The sequence below is a fragment of the Triticum aestivum genome, chromosome 6D (assembly GCF_018294505.1).
Source record: "Triticum aestivum cultivar Chinese Spring chromosome 6D, IWGSC CS RefSeq v2.1, whole genome shotgun sequence".
Taxonomy (NCBI): Eukaryota; Viridiplantae; Streptophyta; class Magnoliopsida; order Poales; family Poaceae; genus Triticum; species Triticum aestivum.
The window spans coordinates 148938324-148952549 of record NC_057811.1 but is presented as its reverse complement, the minus strand read 5'-3'; the positions used below and the strand labels follow the sequence as shown (position 1 = coordinate 148952549).

The 14226-nt window shown below is 52.6% G+C and overlaps 1 pseudogene; it reads left to right on the top strand.

Annotated features, from left to right (window-relative positions):
• Positions 1-14226, top strand: part of LOC123142540 (uncharacterized) — a 97881-nt pseudogene that overhangs the window by 68208 nt on the left and 15447 nt on the right.

Sequence of the window (14226 nt, the reverse complement as noted above, 5' to 3'; positions counted from 1 at the left end):
TTTTGTATATCTATGTTGTTGTAGATCAATGGCCCGTGCTACCGTTCCCTTGAATTTTAATGTGTTCCTAGATAAAGCTAAGTTGAAAGATGATGGTAGCAACTACGTGGACTGGGTCCGTAACTTGAGGATTATCCTAATTGCTGCATAGAAGAATTACGTCCTGGAAGCACCGCTAGGTGCAAGACCCGTTGTCGGGTGGTAGGTGCGACATATGCCAACGGGTGGCTTATCATTGTGGGAGCCAGTAAGACATCGCCGGTGCCTGGAAACGGGATAAGGCGAAGACATGCACGCCGGCGGATCTTACCCAGGTTCGGGGCTCTCCGTGGAGATAACACCCCTAGTCCTGCTCTGCGGGGTCTCCGCATGATCACTACATCAATATAAGTAGCTACAAGTGCTCCTCGAGCTGTTTGGCTAGAGGAAGAAGAAGGGCAAGGCTAGCTCTCCTTTTCTCTCTATGTGGTGTGTGAAATTCTATGAGATCAACCCTTTGCATGGGTGTCCCGGGGGGCTTATATAGGCCTACCCCCCAGGGGTACAATGGTAATCCGGCTGGGCGCAGGTCCCAGCCGTCAGTGTCTATGCTCGTCGGCTTCTCCACCGGCCATTGGGGCCCGCCGACCGGTGGGTCCCGCCGGCTGCTGGCCTCTTGGCCGACAGGCCGGCCCCACCGCTTGGGGGCCGTGTCGGCGGCTGGTTACTGTTGCCTCGCCTCTGATGACGAGGGCTTTGTCGAGGTAAGCGTGGCTATAGTGCCGCCACCTTGCGGGCTCTCACTGTAGCCTCACCTCGTCTTGTCTCCTTAATGAGGCACATGTTTCGAGGGAGGGAGGTAGCCGGCTATTGGGAGCCGGCTACGCCCCTGGCCGACTAGGGGAGGCCGGGCCGCCTTCGAGCGTCTCTCTGGCTAAAGGGGCCCGCCGCCCACGGGCCGTACTGGCGCCTGTCGTGGGTGACATCGAGGTCAACATGGCTACAGTGCCACGCCGGAGGGGAGGTGGCTGACCCGTACGGCGCCCTGTGGCCATGCCTGCTTCGGGATTCGGGGGTAGAGGGTTGTACTGCGGCCACGCCCCGTCTTATCACCGTTATGTGGATGCAGTCTTGGTGGGTGCAGTCTTGGCCGGCTTCTGGGAGTCGGCTTTCTTCATGGCCGGTCGGTCCTCTTGGGGCCGGCTTCCTGGAGTCGGCCATCTCGTAGCTTTCTTGGGGAAGGTTTCTGAGGCCGGGTCACCTTCTGGTAGTCGGCCCTGGGGTAGCCGGCCGGGGGAAGGCGGCCCTGTGCTCTGTATGCTTGAAGGCTCGAATGGCCTGATAATTTTTCGAAGAGCCAGGGGGAGTCGGTTAGGCTACTCGTGGCCATTTACTCCGACAGTAGTCCTCGAAGCTGGTTGGGCTTCGAGGCTGAGAGGAGGTCGAGAAGCTCGATCAGCTTCTTATCTTGACGAGCCTGCAGCTAGGAGCCGGCTTCGGTTGGGTGCGCCGTCTTGGCGAAATTTCTAAAGTCGGAAGGCGGGAGTCTGTTGGCGCGTGCGCCGGGCCGTGGGCCGGCCGCTCACCGCCTGCGAACCACGTGGCATCCTCCGGCTGAAAAAAGCCTGCCAACCCACGCGTGCGACAGGACGTCGCCGCAGGCCGGGGGGCCACCACTCCTACGCCTAGGCCCAGGCGTGGATCCCCTGTGGCCCAGAGCTGTCCGCACGTCTTCCGGCGGCGGTTTCCGCATGCTGTTAGGGCATAATAATCGCGGGACGTGGGGGAGTGGGCGCAGTTAATCCCACGTTCCTCCCCACGCCTCGCCTCCTCGGCTTTGCCGCATGAGGCTATAAGTAGGGGGAGGAGGGGAAGCAGCAAACGCTCGCACGCTCTTCTCTTCTCCGCCATCTTCTTCCTCCTGCTTTCCCTCGCAGCAGCGCCTCGCCGCCGCGGCGTCCCACCAATCTTCACTCCGTCCCGCAGCTTTGCCGTCGCAGGGCCGTGCTTTCTCCGCTGTCGCACTCTTCCTCGTTAGCTTGTCGCCACCATGCAGTATGGCGGGGACTGGGACGGCTCCCTCGTCCATATGGACCACATCGACTTCCTCCGCAAGACGCGGCGGTTGCCCGGCAAGGACCAGGTGTGGGTCCGTCTCACGCCGGAGAAGGAGATCACGCCGGCGCTGGAGGCAGGCGAGCGGGTAGTCTTCCGCTCGCACTTCCTGCGCGGCCTCGGCCTGCCGGCGAGCACTTTCTTCCGCTCCTTCCTCGACTTCTATCAACTCCAGCCGCACCACCTCACTCCGAACACGGTGGTGCTGCTGTCTGCCTTCGTCACCCTGTGCGAAGGCTTTCTTGGCGTTCTCCCCACCCTCGAGCTCTGGGGGGAGTTATTCCAATCTAAGCTCGGCACCCGCATGCAGGGCGTGCCGGCTCAGAGCGGCGCCTTCATCGCGATGCGGAGGCCGGCGGCCGATAACCCCTTCCCCTTCATCACGCTGATCCAGTCGGTGAAGCTCTGGCAGAAGTCGTATTTCTATGTGAGGAACGTCGCCCCACAAGGCAACTACGTCAACTTGCCAGCTTACGTAGCCAGCCCGCCGGCTGGGGGGCGGCCCCAGTGGTCCTATCGGGCCATGACGCTGTCGCAGGCTGGAGCCGCGGCCGTCGCCCGACTCCGGGTGATGATCCTGTCGGAGGGCCTGACTGGGTCCGACTTGCTGGCCGCCTTCATCGCGCGCCGGGTGCTTCCGCTTCAAAGCCGCCCTCACCTGATCTGTCAGATGAGCGGCCAACTCGATCTGAGTCGGATGTGCACCAAGGATATGCCGCACGACGAGGTGGCTCATATGGTGAATTATCTTGCGAACTGCAAGCTCTCCGCAGAGTGGCGATTTGGCAAGGAGCCATACTCCCGTGCACATCCTCCGCCTACGGTATGCTCTCTTTTACCCTTTCTTCTCTTAGTTTTGTTGCCGAGTTTTTCTTGGCCGACTCTGACCAGTCGGCACGTCTTGGCAGAGCCCTCTCCTTCGACCTGCGTCCGGGTTGGAGGCGGATCGCCGATTTCTCCCTGACCGGGCGGAGCATGACCTGGAGGACCATGACTTGGGGGCGGCCGCCATGGACGAAAACACCGAGGCGGGTGGCAGCGAAGCCGGTGGTGAAGCTGGCGGCTCCGGGCTTGGAGTCAGCTTCAACGACTGGCCGGATGAAGACGAGGCGAAAATCGTCCCGCGCCGCCAGCCGGCGTCTGGCCGTGGCGCGGGCTCCTCCACCGCGCCGCCTGCTCGGGGCGACGGGCAGAAGCGCCGGGCCGCGTCGGGCTTGTTCGGCAGTCGGCCGAAGAAGCCCAAGGGCGCGGCGGCGGCGACCAGGCGGGATGAGGCGGCCGCGAAGGCGGCCCGCTTCCGCAAGGTGGTGAAGCAGCCGCAGACGGTGTCAGCGTAAGTTTATACTCTTTTGCGTACTCTTTCTTCTTTTCTTTGTAGATTTCTGAATCCTTGCCCTTTCTCAAAAATCAGGGCTCCGCTTTCTCTTGAGCGGGTTGCTGCCGCCTCCGTGGTTGGATCGCCGGGAGGATCCGGGAGCACCCGCCGTGTGGACCCCCGTGCCGAGCTTCAGGCGGCGACGGAGCGAAATGCGCGGGAGGCGCGGGAGGAGCAGGAGGCGGAGGAGCTGAGGGCGGCTGCCGCCAAGGCGGCACAGGAGGAGGAGGAGTCGGCGAAGGCGCGTGCCGACGCGGCAGCCAAGGCCCAAGCTGAGGCTGCGGCCGCGGCGACAACGGAGGGGGCCTTGCTTGTCACCCATCTGCGTGTCGCGGCGCCCGAGGTCCTGGAGCCCCCACCGAAGGAAGCCGGCGGCGACCTGCCGGGGTTGGAGAGGGAGGACGACGTCGTCGTCCCGGAGAGGGAGGCGGCACCGGCCTCGCCGACTGGGGTGGCCCAAGGCAGCCGGCCTAATGTGCCGCCGGCACAACCGGCTGGGGGTGAGCCGGCTGCGAGGACGGACCTGGTGGTCCAGTCGCCATCGCGCCAGCGCGCGGGGAAGGCCACTTCGGACCCGCAGAAGGCCGCGGGCTCCGGCTCGTTGGCCCGGGACGTGGAGGCGGCCAGCGCCAGCTCGGGGTGGACGCCGGGTGGAGGGACGGCCGTGGTGAATGTGGCGGCGCAGGAAGTCTGGAACCGGCTTCAGTCCCAGGCCGCGGTGCTGAGGAAATACAATGACGAGTTCCTCGTGACGCGAGCGGCCATTCGGGTAAGTCTTCCCGTTTTTGCTTTTTAACCTTGGTTTCTTCCGTGGGGCGCGTCAGCGCACCCACTGGGTGTAGCCCCCGAGTTCCGAGTCGGCTGCTGAGTAGGCGTCTTGAAACTTCTTAGCGGGCTTTGCTTGCTATCTTGTTCTCATTCGCTTCTCTGCCTGACTTGCAGGACTACCACAACCTCCGCGCGGCTGCCTTCAACTCCCAGGCTCGGGAGCTGACCCAGAAGAATGCTGATCTATCTGAGAGCCGGGGTAAGTGCTTCATCTTTTTTTCTCATGTGGGGGCACGTCAGCGCACCCACTGGGTGTAGTCCCCGAGATTCGGGCCGACTGCTGAGCATTCGGGTTAGATCTTTCTTGACGACTTCTTCCTTATTGCTTCTTCCTTCTCTGCCATGCCTGCAGCGGCCAACGCCAAACTGAGGGAGCGGCTGGGTGGGACTCAGGCCGCCCTTCGCGCTAAGGAGGCCGAGTTTGACGCCTTGGCCCAGGAGCGTGACTGCCTGGCCAAGAGGCTGGCCGACCAGGAGGAGAGCCATAAGGCGGCCCTGAAGGAGGTGCAGGACAGCGAGCCCGCCCTCCAAGCCGAATATGAGACAGAGGTGGCAAGCTGGGCCGAGGCGAGGCAGTCGTTGATCAACGGCTACGGGCAGATCGAAGACTTGGTTGACGGTAGGCCGCCCTCTTCTTCGTCCCTTGCCTGCCGCTTGCCGTTTGGTTCATTTTCTGACTTGGTATTTTTCTCTTCTTTCTCTTTCTTTATTGCGCAGAGTACTTCCATGGCTACTCTACTGCCGCCAACCAGGTCGTCGAGGCCCACCGCGAGGCACAAAGGCAGGCTGGCGCCGAGATCGCGACGAACGCTCGCCGGTCGCTGGAGGAACAGCTCTTGGCAATTCAAGCCCGCCTCTAGCCAGCTCACCGCATACTCCGCCGGCTTCAGCGTGTTGGGGCGCAGGTGCTGGCCGCTCTCTGGCCTGGTGAGGTGATTCCCCGCACCCCCAGTCGGACTGTCGACTGGCTGGAGGTGGCGGTCGGCCGCTTCGAGGCCTGGAAGGCTTCTGTGGCTCGGTCCGGCGCCAGGCGGGCGCTGGAGTTCGTCAAGGCCTGGTATCTTGAGCTGAGTTTGGACTAGCTGGCCACCTGGCGGCAGGAGGCCGACACGGAGCTGAAGCCGGTGCGGCCGGCTATCATCCAGCGAGCCTCGGCGATCGCCGACTACACCGACACCAGCGCCTTTGCTCCTGAGGTAGACGACAACGGCGTTGCCCAGCCGGAGGAGTAGTTCGGGCTGAACCAGGCAGATGGCGAGGACTCGGCGGAGGAGATCGACTCCAGCGACGAGGGCGAGGAGGAGGAGGAGGAGGGTGAAGACGTCGTGCCAGATGGTGGAGCGGCCGGTCAGCCTCAGCTTGACCCTGCTTCCAGCAACAAGGCACGCGTGGGCGCAGCGCCTGCAGCCGGCGATGATCAAGCCGAGACTCGCCAGCCGGCCACTCCTCCAGCCGGCGCCGCCGTCTCCACCGACCAGCCCGGCTCCCCTGCTGCGCCCTTAGTCTAATCTGCTGCATCTACTTTCCTATTTTACTACTCTTGGAACAGTATTTTTTTAAGTTTGCACAATTCCACCCACTGGGGGTGTATTCGAACTATATTGACTGCCGGCCTGTTGAAGGCCTTATGTGTAAATATAATTATGCATGCGTTTGGCTTTCCCTTGTTCTTTGCTTTTCATCCTTTGGCTGTTTCCTTTGCCGCCCTCCCTTGGTTGCCGCCTTCCCAGCCGGACAGCTGCTCTGCAGTCTGTGGCTGGAGAAGTGCTTGGCCGGTTGGGAGGGAAAGTACTCAAGCTTTGTTGGATTGTAGCGAAGTGACTGGGAAGCCGGCTGTTTGGTCAGCCGGTAGGCGTGGCTGGAGGCCGGCTTGCGTTATATAAGTTCGTTAGTCCTTAGCCGTTTTTCGTGTGGGCATCCTTTCTGCCTTTGGCTCTTGCCAGTCGGACAGTCGGTTCTTCGAGCTGCGACTTACAATAAGAGAGGGCTCGGGTGCTGGCACACTACTTGTCTGACTTCAGGTAGAACTTTTAATATAACTTAAGGCGGCCAGTCCCCGGGCCGACTAGTCAAACCCGGTGCCAGATAGAAAATCAAATGTAATAATACATTCATGAGTATGACACTCGTCATTCATAGATAAAGGAGGGCAGTCCCCGAGTGCGCCTCGGGGGGCCCGTTGTCTCGTACTTAATACAAAAAGGTAGCATGATACATACTGCTTTTAACTGTAAAATCTTCTCAGGAGGTTGGCGTTCCATGGTCGTTCCGTCTCCTTGCCGGAATCATCCCTCTTGCGCGCTCTTGGCTTCTGTGCGTCGATCAGGTAGTAGGAGTCGTTGCCTAGTGCCTTGCTGACGACGAAAGGGCCTTCCCAAGGGGCCGAGAGCTTGTGCTGGCCGGCTGTTCGCTGGATCAGCCGGAGCACAAGGTCGCCCTCTTGGAAGGATCTTGGCTTGACCTTCCGGTTGTGGTAACGGCGCAAACCCTGCTGGTAGATGGCGGACCGGCTGAGTGCTAACAGCCGGCCTTCTTCCAGCAGGTCGACGCCGTCTTCTCGTGCTTCCTTGGCCTCTGCCTCCGTGTACATGGTGACCCGAGGCGAGTCAAACTCGATGCCAGTTGGGATGACGGCCTCGGCACCATATACAAGGAAGAACGGAGTGAAGCCGGTTGACTTGTTTGGGGTAGTACGCAGACTCCAGAGGACAGCCGGCAGCTCATCGAGCCAGCAGCCGGCCGAACGCTCCAGTGGTACAACCAGTCGGGGCTTGATGCCGGAGAGGATGAGGCCGTTTGCTCGCTCGACCTGGCCGTTTGACTGCGGGTGGGAAACGGACGCTAAGTCCAGTCGGATGCTGGCTCGATGAGGCCGCCGCGCTTCTTGACGAGGCCGGCTCGCTTCGGCCAGCCATGAGGCGGTGTGCCAAAGGCGGCGCGGTCGACTTCACGCTGGTGAGCCTCGGTGAGGCGTCTCATGGTGGCTATCTTCTGGCCCTCCGTGATGAGGGCGAGGCGGCGTGCCTCCAGAGTCTCGGCGTCGGCGTCGGCCGGGATGGGGATGGACAAGTCATGCATCGCCGCTTGTAGGGCGTCGTGGGCGTTCTCGCCCGAGTCGGCGACGTGACTGATGACCAGCACCTCAGTGACAGCGTTGCTGCCACTGTCAGCTCGAGGGAGAGGGTTGTCGAAGACTACCACGTCGGAGGGGTAGGCGTCGAGCGATGCCGTGTCGGAGTCGACAAGCATCGGGTCGGTGGAGCCGACCGACTCCAAGTCCACAGCAAGCTCGCTGGAGACGTGAAGCTGGTCGAGGACGCTGACGAGGCGGCTCTCGGGGTAGTCCGTGCCCGCGTCGGACGCGGGCTCGTCAGAGATGCGAGTCTCGCCAAGAAGGTCGGCGAGGCAGCTCGCCGCGCAGGTGTCGTCGACGCCTTGCGGCGCGTCGGGGCAAGCGCCATCGGGCGTAGCAGGCTGGCTACGCTCGCCGGGGAGAAAAAGGGTTCCCGTCCAGAACAGGTCTCTGGACGACGGTGCACCTGGCCCCACGGTGGGCGCCAAATGTCGGGTGGTAGGTGCGACATATGCCAACGGGTGGCTTATCATTGTGGGAGCCAGTAAGACATCGCCGGTGCCTGGAAACGGGATAAGGCGAAGACATGCACGCCGGCGGATCTTACCCAGGTTCGGGGCTCTCCGTGGAGATAACACCCCTAGTCCTGCTCTGCGGGGTCTCCGCATGATCACTAGATCAATATAAGTAGCTACAAGTGCTCCTCGAGCTGTTTGGCTAGAGGAAGAAGAAGGGCAAGGCTAGCTCTCCTTTTCTCTCTATGTGGTGTGTGAATTCTATGAGATCAACCCTTTGCATGGGTGTCCCGGGGGGCTTATATAGGCCTACCCCCCAGGGGTACAATGGTAATCCGGCTGGGCGCGGGTCCCAACCGTCAGTGTCTATGCTCGCCGGCTTCTCCGCCGGCCATTGGGGCCCGCCGACCGGTGGGTCCCGCCGGCTGCCGGCCTCTTGGCCGACAGGCCGGCCCCACCGCTTGGGGGCCGTGTCGGCGGCTGGTTACTGTTGCCTCGCCTCTGATGACGAGGGCTTTGTCGAGGTAAGCGTGGCTACAGTGCCGCCGCCTTGCGGGCTCTCACTGTAGCCTCACCTCGTCTTGTCTCTTAATGAGGCACATGTTTCAAGGGAGGGAGGTAGCCGGCTATTGGGAGCCGGCTACGCCCCTGGCCGACTAGGGGAGGCCGGGCCGCCTTCGAGCGTCTCTCTGGCTAAAGGGGCCCGCCGCCCGCGGGCCGTACTGGCGCCTGTCGTGGGTGACATCGAGGTCAACATGGCTACAGTGCCGCGCCGGAGGGGAGGTGGCTGACCCGTACGGCGCCCTGTGGCCATGCCTGCTTCGGGATTTGGGGGTAGAGGGCTGTACTGCGGCCACGCCCCGTCTTATCACCGTTATGTGGATGCAGTCTTGGTGGGTGCAGTCTTGGCCGGCTTCTGGGAGTCAGCTTTCTTCATGTCCGGCTTCTGGGAGTCGGTCCTCTTGGGGCCGGCTTCCTAGATTCGGCCATCTCGTAGCTTTCTTGGGGAAGGTTTCTGAGGCCGGGTCGCCTTTTGGTAGTCGGCCCTGGGGATAGCCGGCCGGGGGAAGGCGGCCCTGTGCTCTGTATGCTTGAAGGCTCGAATGGCCTGATAATTTTTCAAAGAGCCAGGGGAGTCGGTTAGGCTACCCGTGGCCATTTACTCCGACACCCGTTGTAGGTGCAACTCCGGACGTTATGAACGTCTAGCAGAGCAAAGCTGATGACTACTCGATAGTTCAGTGTGCCATGCTTTACGGCTTAGAATCGGGACTTCAAAGACGTTTTAAACGTCATGGAGCATATGAGATGTTCCAAGTGTTGAAGTTAATATTTCAAACAATGCCCGAGTTGAGAGATATGAAGTCTCCAACAAGTTCTATAGCTCCAAGATGGAGGAGAATAGTTCTGTCAGTGAACATAAACTCAAAATGTCTGGGTACCATAACCACTTGACTCAGCTGGGAGTTAATCTTCCTGATGATAGTGTCATTGACAGAGTTTTTCAATCACTGCCACCAAGCTATAAAGGCTTCGTGATGAACTATAATATGCAAGGGATGGAAAAGACTATTCCTGAGCTCTTCGCGATGCTAAAGGCCGCGGAGGTAGAAATCAAGGAGCATCAAGTGTTGATGGTTAGCAAGACCACTAGTTTCAAGAAAAAGGGCAAAGGGAAGAAGGGGAACTTCAAGAAGAACAACAAGCAAGTTGCTGCTCAAGGGAAGAAGCCAAAGTCTGGACATAACCCTGAAACTGAGTGCTTCTACTGCAAAGGGACTGGTCACTGGAAGCGGAACTGCCCCAAGTATTTGGCGGATAAGAAGGATGGCAAAGTGAAAGGTATATTTGATATACATGTTATTGATGTGTACCTTACTAATGCTCGTAGTAGCGCCTGGGTATTTGATATTGGTTATGTTGCTCATATTTGCAACTCGAAACAGGGGCTACGAGTTAAACGAAGATTGGCTAAGGACGAGGTGACGATGCACGTGGGAAATGGTTCCAAAGTTGATGTGATCGCCGTCGGAACGCTACCTCTACATCTACCTTCGGGATTAGTTTTAGACCTGGATAATTGTTATTTGGTGCCAGCGTTGAGCATGAACATTATATTTGGATCTTGTTTGATGAGAGACGGCTATTCATTTAAATCAGAGAATAATGGTTGTTCTATTTATGTGGGTAATATCTTTTATGGTCATGCACCCTTGATGAGTGGTCTATTTTTGTTGAATCTCGATTGTAGTGATACACATATTCATAATATTGAAGCCAAAAGATGCAAAGTTAATAATGATAGTGAGACTTATTCGTGTAACATCCCAAATTTTCAATTTGGAATGTTATACTTAGATCATCCATGCATATCATATTTTACTGCATTTCGTTTCGTGATCCTCGAAATCCTAAGCAACTCAAGGACCCTCGGAGAGAGTTGGGGATTTCATTGCTTTCATATTTGAATTTTATCAAACTAGCAAAGTGGCACGCTCGATGCGCGGGCTAGAATTTTAGAAAGTTCAATGATAAGAGCATATTATTTGATTTGTCTTAAAAAACTGAAACAAAATGTGATGACATTTTAAATTTAATATTTTTGCGAACATAGTTTTCTCTTTGGCATGTTTTTTTATTGATATATAGATATATGTGTTATCCATTTATCATTTACATGCTAATTATTCATACCGTACTAACATTCTTTATTATCACATACATTATATTTGTGTTATTATTCATGCATTTTGTCATGTTGATTTTTTATTTTCCTTTATTAAATAATAATGTAATATTTTTCGTTGTTTTTGTGTAAGCATATGTATGTTTGCTATCGATGTGCCTAATTCTCATATTAATTGTAATTTAATGATTTTTTACTGTAAGTGTTTTTCAGTTTCGTATATAAAGTTAGAGTGTATTTAAGTATTATACATATCCATTAAAATTGTCGTCTTGCATTTTTTTTGATGTGCAGTAAGCAGAAGCAATGTTAGGTCAGCTAGATTCCGGTGTATATGTACAAAGGATGGCAACAGCAAAGGAATGGCACAGGGAAGAGATCTATGGTATTACGGTGAAGACACATGATCAGCCAGAGGAGAGGCTCAATCGATCTCACTTGTGGCCCCACCGCCCGGGCAAGCTGCCGCAAAACCATAGGGACGATGGCTGGCTGGCGCAGGGGATATGGAAGAGACATTGGTGTGTTGTTTTTATACTTGGTGCTACGACTTGTTTTGGGCATTTTTTCGATTGGGCATATTACACAGTCTGTAGGTGGTGGTGGATAGGATTTTTGACATTGGTTGTTCAAGATTTAATATTAGACATTATCTGTAGAATTAAAGGTTACATGTTGGGATTTTTAAAGTATTTTTCTTTCTTTTGGGCCCTTAATGTTCTCTTAATATATATATATCATATTCACACATACAAAATATTAAGTAGATTATTGCTTGAGGTTTAATGGGAGCATACATATGTTGGGTGCACTAAAAGGTTTGAAGATTAATTTAGACGATCCACAACATGCCCGGGGTATGGATCATCACTACTTCTGATCGGAGAAAGTATGTAAGAATTATTTCTCAAACTTGCTTGGCGCGTAGATGATACTAACATAAATATATGCATGGATGATTGATCCATCCGACCATGGATGTAACATGACATATGTGTCCTAGAATATATAATGGGATAGAGTCAAAGACAGAATATTCCCATTATATTTCAATGGTGTATAAATTTACCAATTAGATCTTCGTTTGGTCGCTTAGCTGCACATTGGTGGAAGAGACACTCGAGCGCTCGATAGGAAATATATTCGGAGGAACTATAGCGTAACAACATGACCATCGGACTTTATCAAGTTACTGCAATTTTTTTTCATGTGTCCATATATCTAAGTAAGAATGCATGTAGCAAATAGAGGGGCATTAGTCCAAAATAGGGCAGCACACTGTCTGGCCATTTATGCTCGTACGGCTTGTAGCACCGCTTGTTGGTTGCAACGTGGGGTTTTATTTCTAATCTTCTACTGGCCGATTGTAAACTTATGGAGATTAAATAAATCTCCATATTTACCAAAAAAAAATAGTCCACATTCCTGTCTAGCGGCAGTGCATGTGCTATATTATTTCTTTATGCATCCATATAAGCGTGTATGCATGTGCGCATAGAAAGCAGTATGCCCACATCATGCATGCATGTAGATTTGTTCTTTTTAAGATAAGTCCTTTGCATGCACGTCACCATGTAGGGTTTTTTTCCTGAAGAAAGTCCTACCCCTATGCATGCACGTAAGGTTATGCTATATTTTTTAAATCTCAGAACTGCACGTAATTCTTATTTTAGGATAGAGCCGCACGTACATGCTAAGGATAGCTGCAGTTTTTTTTCACTTTGAGATAAAGCACTCTTAGATCTAATCCCTTAATTCCGTCTTTTAAGTTATGCGTCTACCAAATCAACGACCAGATGTTTCTAATTATTGTGATAATTTCTAGCTTATTTATCTTTCGTCTTGGGCATATTATGCAGTCTGAATGTGACGGTGGATAGGATTTTTGACATTGGTTGTTCAAGATTTATTAATGGAAATTATCTTTAGAAATTAATGGTTAGATGTTCGGATTTTTAAAGTATTTTTCTTTTTTTGGGCCCTTAATGTTCTCTTAATATATCGTATTCACACATACAAAAGATTAAGTTGATTATGCTTGAGGTTTAATGGGAGCATACATATGTTGGATGCACTAAAAGGTTTGCAGATTTAGACGATCCACAAAATACCCGGGGTATGAATCATCGCTACTTCTGATCGGAGAAAGTATGTAAGAATTATTTCTCAAACTTGCTTGGCGCATAGATGATACTAACATAAATATATGCATGGATGATTGATCTATCCGTCCATGGATGTAACATGACATGTGTGGCCTAGAATACATAATGGGTAAGAGTCAAAGACGGAATATTCTCATTATGCTGCAATGGTGGATAAATTTACCAATTAGATATTCGTTTGGCCGCTTCACTCCACATTGGTGGAATAGACGCTGGAGCTTGATAGAAAATATATTCGGAAGAACTATAGCGTAACAACATGACCATCGGACTTGATCAAGTTACTGCACTTTTTTTCATGTGTCCATATATCTAAGTAAAAATGCATGTAGCATATAGAGGGGCATTAGTCCAAAATAGGGTACCACACTGTGTCGCCATTTATGCTCGTACGACCCGTAGCTCCGCTTGTTGGTTGCAACGTGGTTCAGATTTTATTTCTAATTTTGTAGTGGCCGATTGTAAACTTATGAATATTAAATAAATCTCCCTATTTACCAACAAAAAAATTAGTCCGTGTTCGTGTCTAGCGGCAGTGCATGTACTATATTATTTCTTTATGCATCCATATAAGCATGTATGCATGTACGCATATACTCCCTCCGTTCCAAAATATAAGTATTTCTAGAAATTTTAATATGTGACTACATACGGAGCAAAATGAATGAATCTACACTCTAAAATATGTTTACATACATCTGTATGTTGTAGACCATTTGAAATGTCTAAAAAGACTTATATTTCGGAACGGAGGGAGTAGAAAGCAATATTCCCACGTCATGGATGCATGTAGATTTGTTCTTTTTAAGAGAAGTCCTTTCCATGCACGTCACCATGTAGGTTTTATTTTTTTCCTAAAAAAGTCCTACTCCTATGAATGCACGTAAGGTAATGCTATATATTTTAAATCTCAGAACTGCACGTAATTCTTATTTTAGGATAGAGCCGCATGTACATGCTTTCTTAAGGATAGCTGCAGTTTTTTTCTCTCTTTGAGATAAAGCACTCTTAGATCTAATCCATTAATTACGTCTGTTAAGTTACGGGTCCACTAAATCAACGACCAGATGTTTCTAATTATTGTGGTAATTTCTAGCTTATTTATCTTTTGTTTCGTTAACCCGTCAACCACTTTTTATATATAATAGATATTGAAACGAGGATTTTTGTTTTAATTATTTTTCTCTCCAAAAATATTTTATATTAAAATATATGAGAGGACATAATATGACTTCTCCAAAATAATTGAAATATTGGAGGAAAATACTAAAATCAAATATTTGATTTTATTCGGATTTTATTGCTATTTTATTTGCATTAGAAAAATTGCACATTTTTCAAAATTGCATTTTAGGGCCAAGAAAATGTTCATCTCGTTCTAAATATTTTATTTAGACGGCGGAAATTTGTTTTGGCATTTTTAGATTTTTATTTTATTTTCTAGGATTTATTTTAGTCCCGGCGAAATTATTTTAAGAGAAATCTCAGCG